The following is a 12,612-nucleotide window of genomic DNA, read 5'->3' as shown; positions in this document are numbered from 1 at the left end:
TCAACGTTATTCTTGGTTTGGATGGGTTGACCATGCACGATGCGGTCGTAAATTGCAAAAGCAAGACTATCGATTTGAGGTGCGCGAATAACGAGATAATTCGGGTTAAGTCTACGGACTTAAAGGGTTGCCACCGTAATATCGCAATGTTGGCCCGAAGTATGTAAGAAAAGAGTGCGGCGCATTCGGCGACGTGCTTTCGATGACAAGGAATCGTAAAAGAAACCCGAATCTGTGCCCGTGGTTTGTGAATACCGGATGTTTTCCTCAAGAATTGCCGGTTTACCACTGTTCGGAAATAGAATTTGGCATCGAATTGGTACCGGTACCACTCCAATTTCGATAGCTCCGCATCGTATGGCACCAACGGAATTAAAGGAGTTGGAAGCTCGATTGCAAGAATTGGTGGATAGAGGTTTTGCTCGCCGAGTTTTTCGCCTTAGGTGCGCGCGGTGTTGTTCGTGAAAAGAAGGATGGAACCATGCGGTTGTAGATCGACTATCGCCGACTTAATAAAGCGACGATAAAGAACAAATATCCGTTGCCACGTATTGACGACTTGTTCGATCAATCAAGGAGCCTCGGTGTTCTCGAAAATAGATTTGAGATCGGGCTACTATCAATTGCGAATCCGAGATTCGGACGTGCCCAAGACCGCCTTGTAAGCGAGATATGGTCACTATGAGTTCCTAGTGATGCCGTTTGGGCTCACTAATGCCCCTACGGTATTTATGGATTTAATGAATCGGATCTTTAGACCATATTTGGATCGATTCGTAGTCGTGTTCATTGATGACATCTTGGTCTATTCAAGAAATGAGACCGAACATCTTTGAACACCTACGGTTAGTGCCGCAAATTTTACGGACAAGCAATTATATGCTAAGTTCAGCAAGTGTGAGTTTCGTTAAGAGAGGTTAGCTTATTGGGTCATGTGGTATTCAGATCGGTATTCGAGTCGAATTCGAATAAAATTTCAGCCATACTTAATTGGAAGCCTCCGAGAAATATTATCGAGGTTCGAGCTTTTTGGGGCTTGCCGGTTATTACCGACGATTTGTAAAGGCTTCTCAACGATAGCCACGCCGATGACGGCTTACTCCAAAAGGACGTTAAGTTCGAATGGATTTGAGAAATGCCAAAAAGTTTCGATCAATGAAAACTTATTTGACTGAAGCCCCAATTCTAGTGCAACCCGAGTCCGCAAGGAGTTTGTCATCTATAGCGACGCCTCTCTACTTGGGTTAGGTTGCGTATTAATGCAAGAAGGTCGAGTTGTGGCCTATGCGTCGAGGCAATTAAAGCCACATGAGAAAAAATTATCCGACTCATGATCTCGAGTGGCCGCCATCGTATTCGCTTTAAAGATTTGGCGACATTACTTATTTGGTGAAAGGTGCCATGTATACTCGGATCACAAAAGTCTCAAATATTTGATGACCCAAAGAGACTTAAATCTGCGACAAAGACGTTGGCTCGAATGTTAAAGGATTATGAGTGATCATTGACTATCACCGGGAAAGGCGAATATGGTTGCGGATGCCTTGAGTCGTAAATCGTTATTCACTTTACGAGCGATGAATGTGCACTTGTCCGTCCGATCCGACAATGTGTTAGTGGCTGAATTGAAAGCCAAACCATTATTGACACACCAAATTCGAGAAGCTCGTAAAGTCGACGACGAGTTGGTTGCAAAACGGCTGCGTGTGTTCGAACAAGGACTCGGAGTTTCAAATCGACGATGACGATTGTTTGAGGTTCAAAAGTCGTCGATGTGTCCCAAAGAATTGAACTCATTTCGATAATTCTGAAGGAAGCCCATTGTAGCCGAATGGCAATCCACCCGGAGTACGAAGATGTACAATGAGTTGAAACGTCGATTTTGGTGGCATGGTATGAAGCGAGACATCTCCGACTTTGTTTCAAGATGTTTAATATGTCAACAAGTGAAAGCAGAACATCAGGTGCCTTCAGGATTACTTCAGCCAATCATGATACCCGAGTGGAAATGGGATCGAGTCACAATGGACAAATTAGCGGAATTGTACGTTTCTCAGATTGTGAGATTACATGGGGTGCCTATTTCCATCGTGGTCGGATAGAGATCCGAGATTTACCTCGCGATTTTGGAAAATGTTGCAAGAAGCTTTGGGTACCAAGTTGCATTTCAGCACCGCCTTTCACCCCAAACCGATGGTCAATCCGAGCGGATAATTCGAGATACTTGAGGATATGTTAAGATGTTGCGTCCTCGAGTTTAGTGGTTCATGGGAACGGTATTTGCCGTTGATTGAATTCGCCACAACAACAAACTTTCAATGAAGTATTAAAATGGCACCTACGAGGCCTTGTACGGTCGTAAATGCCGTACACCATTGTTTTGGACCGAGCTCGGTGAAAGCAAGATTTTCGGTGGATTTGATTAGGGATGCTGAACAGAAGTGAAAGTAATCCGTGAAAGTCTCAAGATAACCTCCGATCGTCGTAAGTCGACGCGGATCTGAAGCGTAAGGATATCGAGTATCGTGGGTGATAAAGTGTTCCTCAAGGTATCGCCTTGGAAAAAGATACTCAGATTCGACCGTAAGGGCAAGTTGAGCCCGAGGTTCGTTGGGCCATATGAGATATCTCGAGCGAGTCGATCCGGTGGCATATCGTTTGACTTTGCCCCCTGAACTCGAAAAGGTTCACGATGTCTTTCACGTTTCGATGCTTCGACGCTATAGATCCGATCCATCGCACGTGATTAGTCCATCAGAAATTGAAATTCAAGCTAATATGAGTTATGAGGAAGAACCGATTCATATCCTATCACGAGAAGTGAAAGAGTTGTGAAACAAGCGGGTTCCGCTAGTAAAAGTGTTATGGCTCAAGCACGGGATAGAAGAAGCTACTTGGGAGACCGAGAACTCTATGAAAGAGCGATATCCAAACCTATTTACGGTAAGATTTTCGGGACGAAAATTTCTTAAGTGGGGAGAGTTGTGACACCCAAAATTGACCCTAGTCGGAAGGTGGTCTCGGGACCACAAAACCGAGGCATAAAAATAATTAAAATTTATTTTGATGCCTATAATATGTGTGTGCTCATGTATGACATTTTATGATGATTGATTTAGTGTTATAAGGGTGAATTCCACAAGAAAGGACTTAGTAATGAACTTTGAAAGTATGATAGGAAATGTGTGATGACTAATTAAAGCATGCATGCAAAATAATGGACTTGCATGTCAAATTCCCCCTTTATAGGTGGTGGCCGGCCATGACAAGGAGGATGGGCTAAACATGTCATGAAACATGTTTTGTTGGTGCATTAGGGTGAAATAATAAACAAAGGTGTATGGGTGATAAAAAATGAAAAAAAAATGTGTGTGAGTGTGGTAATCCCCCATTGCCGTGAGTTGTAGAGAAGGAAAGAAAAAATTTTGTTCATCCTTTCTTTGAGCCAAAACTAAGGAAGAAGGAGGATTTTTGCTTCATGCTTGGTTTGGAAGAGATCTAGAAGGAGATTTGGCCAAGTTTGCATCAAGATTAAGGTATGTATGAGGTTGTGTTAGGAGTTTCATGCATGTTTTGGTTGCTAACTTGATGTGCATGTTAGCCATGGCTCAAATCTTTGTTAAGCCATGGAAATGGTATTTGGCCAAAGTTGTTATGGTGATAAAGCCATTGCATGCTAAGTGTGAAGCTTGATGATGATGCATGCAATGATGGATTGTCTACTCTTGAGCAAGATTTTGAGCCTTCTTTTGATTTATCATGATTGAAGTTGAAAAGGAGCATGATTGTCATATTCGGCCATTCATGAGCATGGTTCATGCTTCTTGCATGTTAGTTAAAATTTGTATTTTGGATGGCTATGGACACCTTGAAAATTCGCCATGCTCATATTGTATATATATGTTTGCACATGATGTTTTGGCTATGAAGTAAGTGATGAATAAGTTGGTTTAAAGAAGAAGATGTTGAAGAATAATTGTGAAATTTCAAGCACAATTCGCCTAGCACACATATAAGTGCTTGATGCTATATTATAAGTTTTGAGCCACAATATGCAAAGCATTAACTAGTAAAATGCATGCTGTTTTGTGAGGTATTAAGTGCATAATTGGCCTCAACATGTACATGAATATTCGCCTTGGGTAGCCTATTGAAGGCCTTAGCATTTCCTTGATGCTCAAATAAATTGTATTGAATTGCTTGATGTAGTATAAAATGTGCATGACCATTGTGTATTCAAGCTAAAGAGTGGCCATATGACCATTTAAAATCCTTGTCATATTCGCCATAAGCAAGCACAATGAGGTTTTAATAAATTGAATTTGTTTGAATTAGCTTAAGAGCTAAGAGGGCCACAATTGGACAAGGGAAGGAAAAGGTGATCGAATAGCGAAAAAGCCGTTCGACAACATCCGAGGTAAGTCCTCAAGAAGTGACCTTACTTGAATTATGTGGAATGAAATATGGATGTATTGATTATTGATTTATGTGTGTATGAGTATTGAATGATACCGGGCTAAGTCCCAAGGCGATTATGTTAGTGATTATAATTGTGTTTGAGCCTTAGTAACGAAAATAAATATGTATGTCCAATGATTATTGATGTATGTGTGCATGAGAAATTGATTGATATCCGGGCTAAGCCTCAAGACAATTATGCTGGAAATTATAACCGGGTTAAGACCAAGGCAATTGTGCTAGTGGCTACATCCGGGCTAAGACCAAGGCATTCGTGCGAAGTCATTCTATCCGGCTAAGACCAAGGCATTTGTGCAAATCGTGATATCCGGGTTAAGTCCCGTGAGGCCTTGGTGCGGGTTACCATAACCGGCTATGTCCCAAGGCGATTGATCGAGTAGCAACATCCGGTTAAACTCGAAGGTATGTGATTTGAAAATTATGAGCTTGCTGGAAAATTTCAGCTAATGCACTTGTGAAATTTCCCAATGATAAGGTAAGTGCGGTGTGTGTTGCTGCGCTAGGAGTAAGAGCGTATGAATATCCGCTCCTATGATGGAGCTAGTTATCGGCCTTAATGAAGCCGTTATTTGTGTATGAACATAAGAGTTGGGATGGTAAAGTAAGTATGATTATGTGAATGCGCATTAATGAAATGATGCATTTAACTATGTGAATGTATTGCTGTAATTAGAGTTGATTATATTCCTTGAGACTTACTAAGCATAAAAATGCTTACTCGCCGCTTTGGCTCTCGGTTTTCTAGATTTCGCTCGATAGCAATCGGATTCGGGATCGTTGAAGTCAAGTCATCCACACTATCAAGCCCCATTTTGGTATAAATTCTTGGTTGAACTTGAAATGGCATGTATAGGACTACCCTTGTTTGTTAAATATGTGGTGATGTAAGTATATACGGCCATGCTAAAATGGCTCGAAAAGGAACATGAACTTAGAATAATTGTGGTTTGTATGTATATATTTGGTGTCATGATGTGGCTATGGCTTGGAAATGGGAATGTTGGTCATATGATCAGCCATTGGCATGGTTAAAATGATCATATATGAACCTATGTATGGCAAAGACTAGTTGGTTCATGGAGACTACCAAATAGGTAAGACCTACCTTAAAACAGATGCTGCCAGCTGCAGTGACGTGAATGTGAAAATCACCAAAATTCGTAGAAATGGAATTAAATAGTGAATAAGCTATGTAAATGAACCTTGATGAGTCTATTTTCATATGGAAGAAACGAAATGGTCATAGGAGTTACATGTTAAGAGATATTAATGCTATTGTGAGACAGGGCCAGAACGGTTTCTGGGTTCCCTGTCGCAACTTTAAAATTTACTATAAATTATCCAGAAAGAATTAGGCGACATACCTTATATGTACAGATTCCATTTTGAGTCTAGTTTCATTAGAAACAAACGACACCAGCATTAAAGCCCTGTACAGAGAGATATTCAAGTTATACCGCGCGAAGGTCAGAGCAGTCGATCCCTGTAACATGGGCGACTTTAACTAATAAACTGTACCAATTGGCCCATCCAAAATTCTAGAAATAAATCCATGGATGGATATATGAGTCTAAATTCAGGAAAATTTACGAAACCAGTTTCCGAGTTTTGAAACTCGAGATATGATTTTTAAGGCGACGGTGATGCAGTCTTCCAGCCTGACTGGAAATGTCAAATTGGTGGGCAAACCATGTGAACTTGGCTTGTTAACCCCTCGTGTCCGACACCGGCAATGGTCTCGGGTTCGGGGTGTTACATCACTATCCTTTTCTATGTCTAGAACAACAAAATCAACTGGAAATGTGAATTTTTTCAATTTTAACGAGTACATCTTCAATAATACCCCTAGGAAATCTAATTGTTTTGTCTGCTAACTGAATGCTCATCCTAATTTGTTTGGGTTTCCCAAGACCTAGTTGTTTAAACATTTTATAAGGCATGACATTGATACTAGCCCCTAAATCAGCCAAAGCATTATTAACATCTAAGCTACCAATTACACAAGGAATCGTAAAACTCCCTGGATCTTTTAATTTGTTGGCCAGCTTATTCTGTAGTATGGCTGAGCAAATTGCATTTAACTCCACATGCGACGCCTCATCCAACTTCCACTTATTTGTTAAAAGCTCCTTTAAGAATTTGCCTATGTTTGGCATCTGTGAAAGAGCTTCAATAAACGGTAAGTTGATATGTAATTTTTTTAATAATTTAAGGAATTTACCGAATTGTTCATCTGTGCGGTCTTTCCTTGTCACATTAGGGTATGGCACATGAGGTTTGTACTCTTTACTTACCGGTGTTTGTTCACTATGGTCTACCTCACCTTTTCTTTTACTTACCATAATTCCTTGCCTCAATTCTAGTTTAGGTTCGACTAACCCTTCCTCATCTTGAATGGTAATTGCATTGAGCTGTTCCCTTGGGTTAGATTCAGTGTTACTCGGCAAGCTACCTTGTGGTGGTTTAGAAATAAATTTGGCGAGTTGGCTTATCAGAGTTTCAAGCCCTTGGATCGATGCTTGTTGATTCTTAAGTGCTGTTTCGGTATTCTGAAAGCGAGTTTCTAACATCGAGATAAACTTTGTTAGTATCTCCTCAAGGGTTGTCCCTTTTTCCTACTGGTAGGGTAGTTGTTGAAAACCCAGAGGATGTTGTGGCCTTTGATTCCCCTGACCACCCCACGAGAAGTTAGGATGGTTCCTCCAACCTGCATTATATGTGTTACTATATGGGTTATTTTGAGATCTAGAATTATTACCCATATATTGAACTTGTTCCTCCTCGGTGCTAGGGTTAAAGTGTTGATATTTTGTCTATGCTCCTCCTCCATTTGAATCACACATCATCACTGGATGTACCTGAGTAGAACCACACAAACCATCAATCTTTTTATTTAAAAGTTCTACCTGGTTAGATAGCATAGTAACTGCATCGAGGTTGAAAACACCGGCTACTTTTGTCAGCTTTGTTCTCATGACTTGCCACTGATAGTTATTCAGTGACATCTCTTCAATAAATTCGTAAGCCACTTCAGGTGTTTTGTTATTGATAGTCCCACCAGCAGTTGCATCAATCATCTGTCTAGTCAAAGGATCCAGGCCACTGTGAAATGTTTGAACCTGCAACCATAAAGGCAGCACATGGTGAGGGCATCTTTTCAAGAGGTCCTTGTATCTCTCCTATGCATCATAGAGTGTCTCTAGATCCATCTGCACAAAAGAAGAGATATCATTCCTCAATTTAGCCATTTTAGCCAGCAGAACATATTTATGTAAAAAATTTTCGGTCATTTGTTCCCAAGTAGTGATTGACCCTCGTGGTAATGAGTTCAACCACTGTTTTTCTTTGTTCTTCAACGAAAAGGGAAACAACCAAAGGAGAATGGCATCATCAGAAACGCCATTGATTTCAAAAGTGTCGCAAAACTCTAAGAAATTCTCCAAATGAGCGTTTGGGTCCTCGTTCTACAAACGATCAAACTGAACAAACTGTTGGATCATTTGAATTGTGTTAGGTTTCAGTTCAAAATTATTTGCAGCAACAGCAAGCCTAACTATACTTGACTCAGTTCCTGCTAAAGTAGGTTTAAGAGAATCATACATAGTGCGTGGAGCAGGATTCTGATTTATTGGGTCAGCAGCAATCGCAGGAGGTAGCGGATTTTCCTGATTTTCAGCCATCTCCTTGGTTATGGTGTGAATTTTGTCCTCTTGCTCTTCCTGTGTGTACCTTAGGCTTTGCCTTATTTCTCTTCGTTTCTGCGACCTGTGCAATCGATCTCACTAACAAAAAGTAATGGTCCCGACGGGTTTCTTCTAGTCATGCACTATAAAAACCTGCCAAAAGCAAATAAACGAAAAATAAATTTTAAATTGCAATAAAAATAAAATGGCTAAAGTAATAAAAATCGAGTGTTCCTAATATCTTAGATCTCTGGCAACGGCGCCAAAAACTTGATCGTGTTATGTGATACATGCAATAAGGTTTATAATTTATGAATGTCCGTTCTTGAAAACTAACTATTATCACAACAAATGCAAGTGCACCTTATCGAACAGTAGTATAGCTTATGGCAAGACCGGGATTTCGAAGCCAAAGGAACTAAAAGTACTAGTATTAACTTTCTTTTTATTATCAAGCCTAAAAAAAAAGGGTTTGTTTTATCTAAACTAATTACTAAACTAAGAATGCACAGAAAGTAAATTGGGGAATAACTTTTGGGAAAACTAAATGATTTGGACAATACCTAAGGGAAAAATCCACCTAGACTTCACTTGTTATTGACTCTGAATCAGACGATTTATTCACTTGACATGATCCGTAGAAATCCCTAATTTATATTATTATCTCTTTCGAGAGTAACAACATCTAACCCTAGGTTGATTAATTGAAATCTCTTTGTAATTAAGTCCCTAGTGTTGCATTAACTTGATCTATGGATTCCCTTATTAGGTTTCACCCTAATCTGGCAAAATCTTGTCACCCTATCTCTATGGTGCAATCAACTCCGCTTAACTATGTTAGATCTACTCTTAGATAGGGACTTTTTCTCCTCTGAATAAGCACATCAATACTTGAATCAATATCCTGGAATATTAAAGCAAGAATTAAGAATTCATAATTAAGAACAAGTCAAATATTTATCATACAATTCAGATAATAATAACAAGATCTGTCTTAGGTTTCATTCCCCTTAGGTATTTAGGGGGTTTAGTTCATATTTATGAAAGAAAACATCTCAAAAGAATAATGACAACAAAACATAAAGAAAACCTAAGAACTCTTGAAGTGAATTGAAGGGAGATCTTCAGTCTTGAAGGTGAATCTGGCTTCTGATGTAACATCCTGATTTTCGGGTTTTTCGCGATTCCTGATATTTTAAGTAAATTTCTAAAATTTGGTATGTGATGATGGAATTCATAATTTGGGTATGTAAATGGGCTTATGGAAGGCCCATGAGTTGGCCAAAACCGGTAGAATTTTTAAATTTTGGACTTAGGAGTTAGGGGTTACGGCTAGGTGCCCTTATATTAAGTTGTGGGTAAAGTGTATCACAAAAGAGCTTTGGTAGAGTGGAAAGGGTGACGCCACTAAGCTCCTAAAAAGGTGGCGTGTGGGCATAGAGGAAGACACAGGTTCGATTCCCTGTGTTGGCAAATAAGAGTATTTATTTTTGTGTGCAGGAAGGGTAAGTGTTGGAACTTAAGTGGATTCTGTAAGAGGAGAGTTGGATCAAGTCAAATGCATAAATTAAGGAGGGATAAGGAGGGAGATAGAGTTGGCCGAATAAGGGAGATTGGAGAGGGGATTTTCCGCAAAGGGGCATTAGGTTAGTAATTTCGGCATTAGGGTCTTAATTGTGCCGATTTCTTCTTTGGTGTGTAGCCTTTTTCTCTTTTCTTTTCCAGCGAATCTACCTCCCTCCTATTCATTTTCTTCCTTTTCTTCTTTCAAATCAGCCCACTATTTCCTCCATTCACCATTGTTTCTTTCCTTATCTCTATTTTTGCCAAGTGCCGCAAAAAAGTCAAATCGATGAAGATAGGGGTGCCGATTCTTTGTGACCAGCAACCTTTTCTTCCTTTTCAATAGTTGGCGTTCGGTTCCTTTACCTTTTAGACATCCGGATTCAAGAGGAGAAAGATTGTGGTAAGTGTTCAAACTCTAAACGATTCCTAGTGTAGCTTTGGCCAAAAGTCAAACTCCAAGTTTAGGAGATGGCGAATATGGGCATAGACTCTATGGGGTCTTCTTTTAATATTTTTGGTTTATTTATTGAAGGAGCAGCAAGGTGTAGTGTCGATTTGGAGTAGCTTGGATCACGGAGTAGCTAGGCCTAGTCATCAATCGCGACAAAGGTAAGGTGCCTAAGGCCATTATGGATGGTGGTAGAATGTGTAAGTGTTAATATTGGAAAGTTCTTGATTTGGTTCAATTATTGCGAGCTGATCTATTTAACAATTGATTATAGGAGAAATCGATAGGAGATCTCGTCAAGGAATATCGCAAATCGTGTGTAACGAACCCTTTCATAGCTTAAAGCGATAAAATGTCGAAAACCCGAAATGCCAAATTCGGCATTTCGAGGACTTGTGAGCAATTAACGCTCACTAGTTAGTTAGAATCGATGAGACGGTGATCGAGAATGATGGAAAGCGGTAAGAATGTGATTTTGACGTTCTTGGTAAGTTGGGCCTCGAGGGGTCAAGTGGGGCCCATTGGGCTTTCGGCCCATTTGGGTAAAATTTGGTAGAAAAGCGAAATCATTATATGGCATGATAAGACCGTTAAAACCATTATGGAATATAGGCTAAATGGGCCTAGATGACGAAATTGGCTAAATAGGGCCCATTAGGGTTTTAGGCCCAATAACTCGATTTCGCTAAAATGGGCCGAATCACTGTTTGCACCCATGGATTGTTAGTAATCGTTAATGAACATGGAAACCCTAATTTTGGTAAAATTATGAGATTACCCTTATACCATGAAAATGACTGTTTTGCCCCTAGGTAAAATGACCATTATACCCCTAGGGTTTATGTATGATTTTAATACATGGGATTTTGATAAATATGGTATGTATGAGATGCACATGACATGTATGATATGCACATGATATGTATGATATGCACATGATGTAATCATAACGCATTGGGTTGGGTTTTATATGGATGGAGGAAGTGAAAAGGGCTTATGCCCTGTTATCAAAAGGGCTTATGCCCGATTATCAAAAGGGCTTATGCCCCGATTATAAAAGGGCTTATGCCCTGATTATTGAAAGGGCTTTTGCCCTAGTTATTAAAAGAGGCTAGGCCTCGGTTATATGATAAAGCAACTATCTTGCCATTGGAGAGTATGGCGGGGTGGGTCGAGTTAATCCCACATGGTGTGTTGGTTGGTACGGTGGAGAGTAGCGGATGGTGGGTTGAGTAGTCTCCCCAAATGGGTTGCATTCTTTCATTGAAATTATATGTGATGTTGAAATGGGCCTAAGGGCCATACTGTTTCTGATAAAGGCTTGCCCAAGAATATGAAATATGAAAAGGCTTGACCAGTGTTATGGAATATGAAACATGAAAAGGGCTATGGCCCAAGATATGTTGAGATTGGATTTGGGCTTAGACCCAACAGTCATTATTGTTTTTGGGCTCGAAAGGGCTTGTTGCACATGAGTTTCCAAACTCACCCTCCTTTCCTTAACCTTGCGGTGAGCCTTGATGTGGGGACTTGGGCGGAGAGGATTGAGTGGCCACGGTGATCATCTTTGGGCTTTTAAATAAGTGTTGGTTTTCATTTAATTTCCTTTAATTATTATTTATTTTGGGTTGTAATAAGGCCAATTTTAACTTTCCTTTTATTTCTTTTCGAATTATTTTAATTTTAATAACTTTAAAATTGGTTAATAATTATTCAAATGGGCTAGACTTAGGACGTGTTTTCAAAATGATACTTGTTTCCAAAATATCTCAACACCACGATTAATCGATTTATCAAAGACGTCCACTTAAACAAATTTAAACTTGATATAACAAAGTGTGGCTATGGTTGTGGGCATGTCTAGGATTGGATCCAATTAAAGAGCTTGGTACTTAGCGACCTTCATGGCTCACCTCCTCTGTCTCGGATACCTACACGGTGCCCAGCTTCCATACACTTTGTTAACTCAATAAAATGTATGGTTTTAAAACACTAAAACGGAACGTGGGTTTTCAACTCCAATGTGGCACGTCAGATTCGGCCATAACGTCTGGGCCGGGTTTGGGGTGTTACATCTGAGATGGATCAATTGGCTTTCCTAGAGTAATTCCATGCCTCTCTACTCTGTGTCCCCCTTCTAAGTGCCTCCTCAGGTGTTTAAATAGGCTTTAGAATGCCTAAAATCCCTCAAGAGTGGCCTTTTCCAAATAGAACTAAACTTGGGCCCGACAAGGACACGCCCGTGTGTGATTTCTTCAATCCGTGTTCAAGGTTGTTACATAGGCATGGATGTGTGGTCTACCCGTGTAAGTCGTGCTTCGATTCTACCAAATGGACACGGCCGTGTGGCTTACCCGTGTGAAGAAGTGCAGGCCGTGTTGATTTCCCATGTTGGTCCATTTTATCCGTTTTCAGCCCGTTTCTCGCTCTTTTTAC

The 12,612-nt window shown here is 40.1% G+C and overlaps 1 non-coding gene across 1 annotated transcript; it reads left to right on the top strand.

The window, feature by feature from the left end:
• The first annotated feature begins 7,614 nt into the window (after nt 1-7,614).
• On the top strand, nt 7,615-7,721 carry LOC128287317 (small nucleolar RNA R71). The gene has a single exon (XR_008278017.1). It is a non-coding gene; the product is annotated as a small nucleolar RNA R71 (small nucleolar RNA).
• The last annotated feature ends 4,891 nt before the right edge of the window (nt 7,722-12,612 follow it).

Source organism: Gossypium arboreum, chromosome 13 (assembly GCF_025698485.1).
Source record: "Gossypium arboreum isolate Shixiya-1 chromosome 13, ASM2569848v2, whole genome shotgun sequence".
Classification (NCBI taxonomy): Eukaryota; Viridiplantae; Streptophyta; class Magnoliopsida; order Malvales; family Malvaceae; genus Gossypium; species Gossypium arboreum.
Note: the sequence above shows the minus strand (reverse complement) of the source record. Positions and strands in the feature narration are given on the sequence as shown.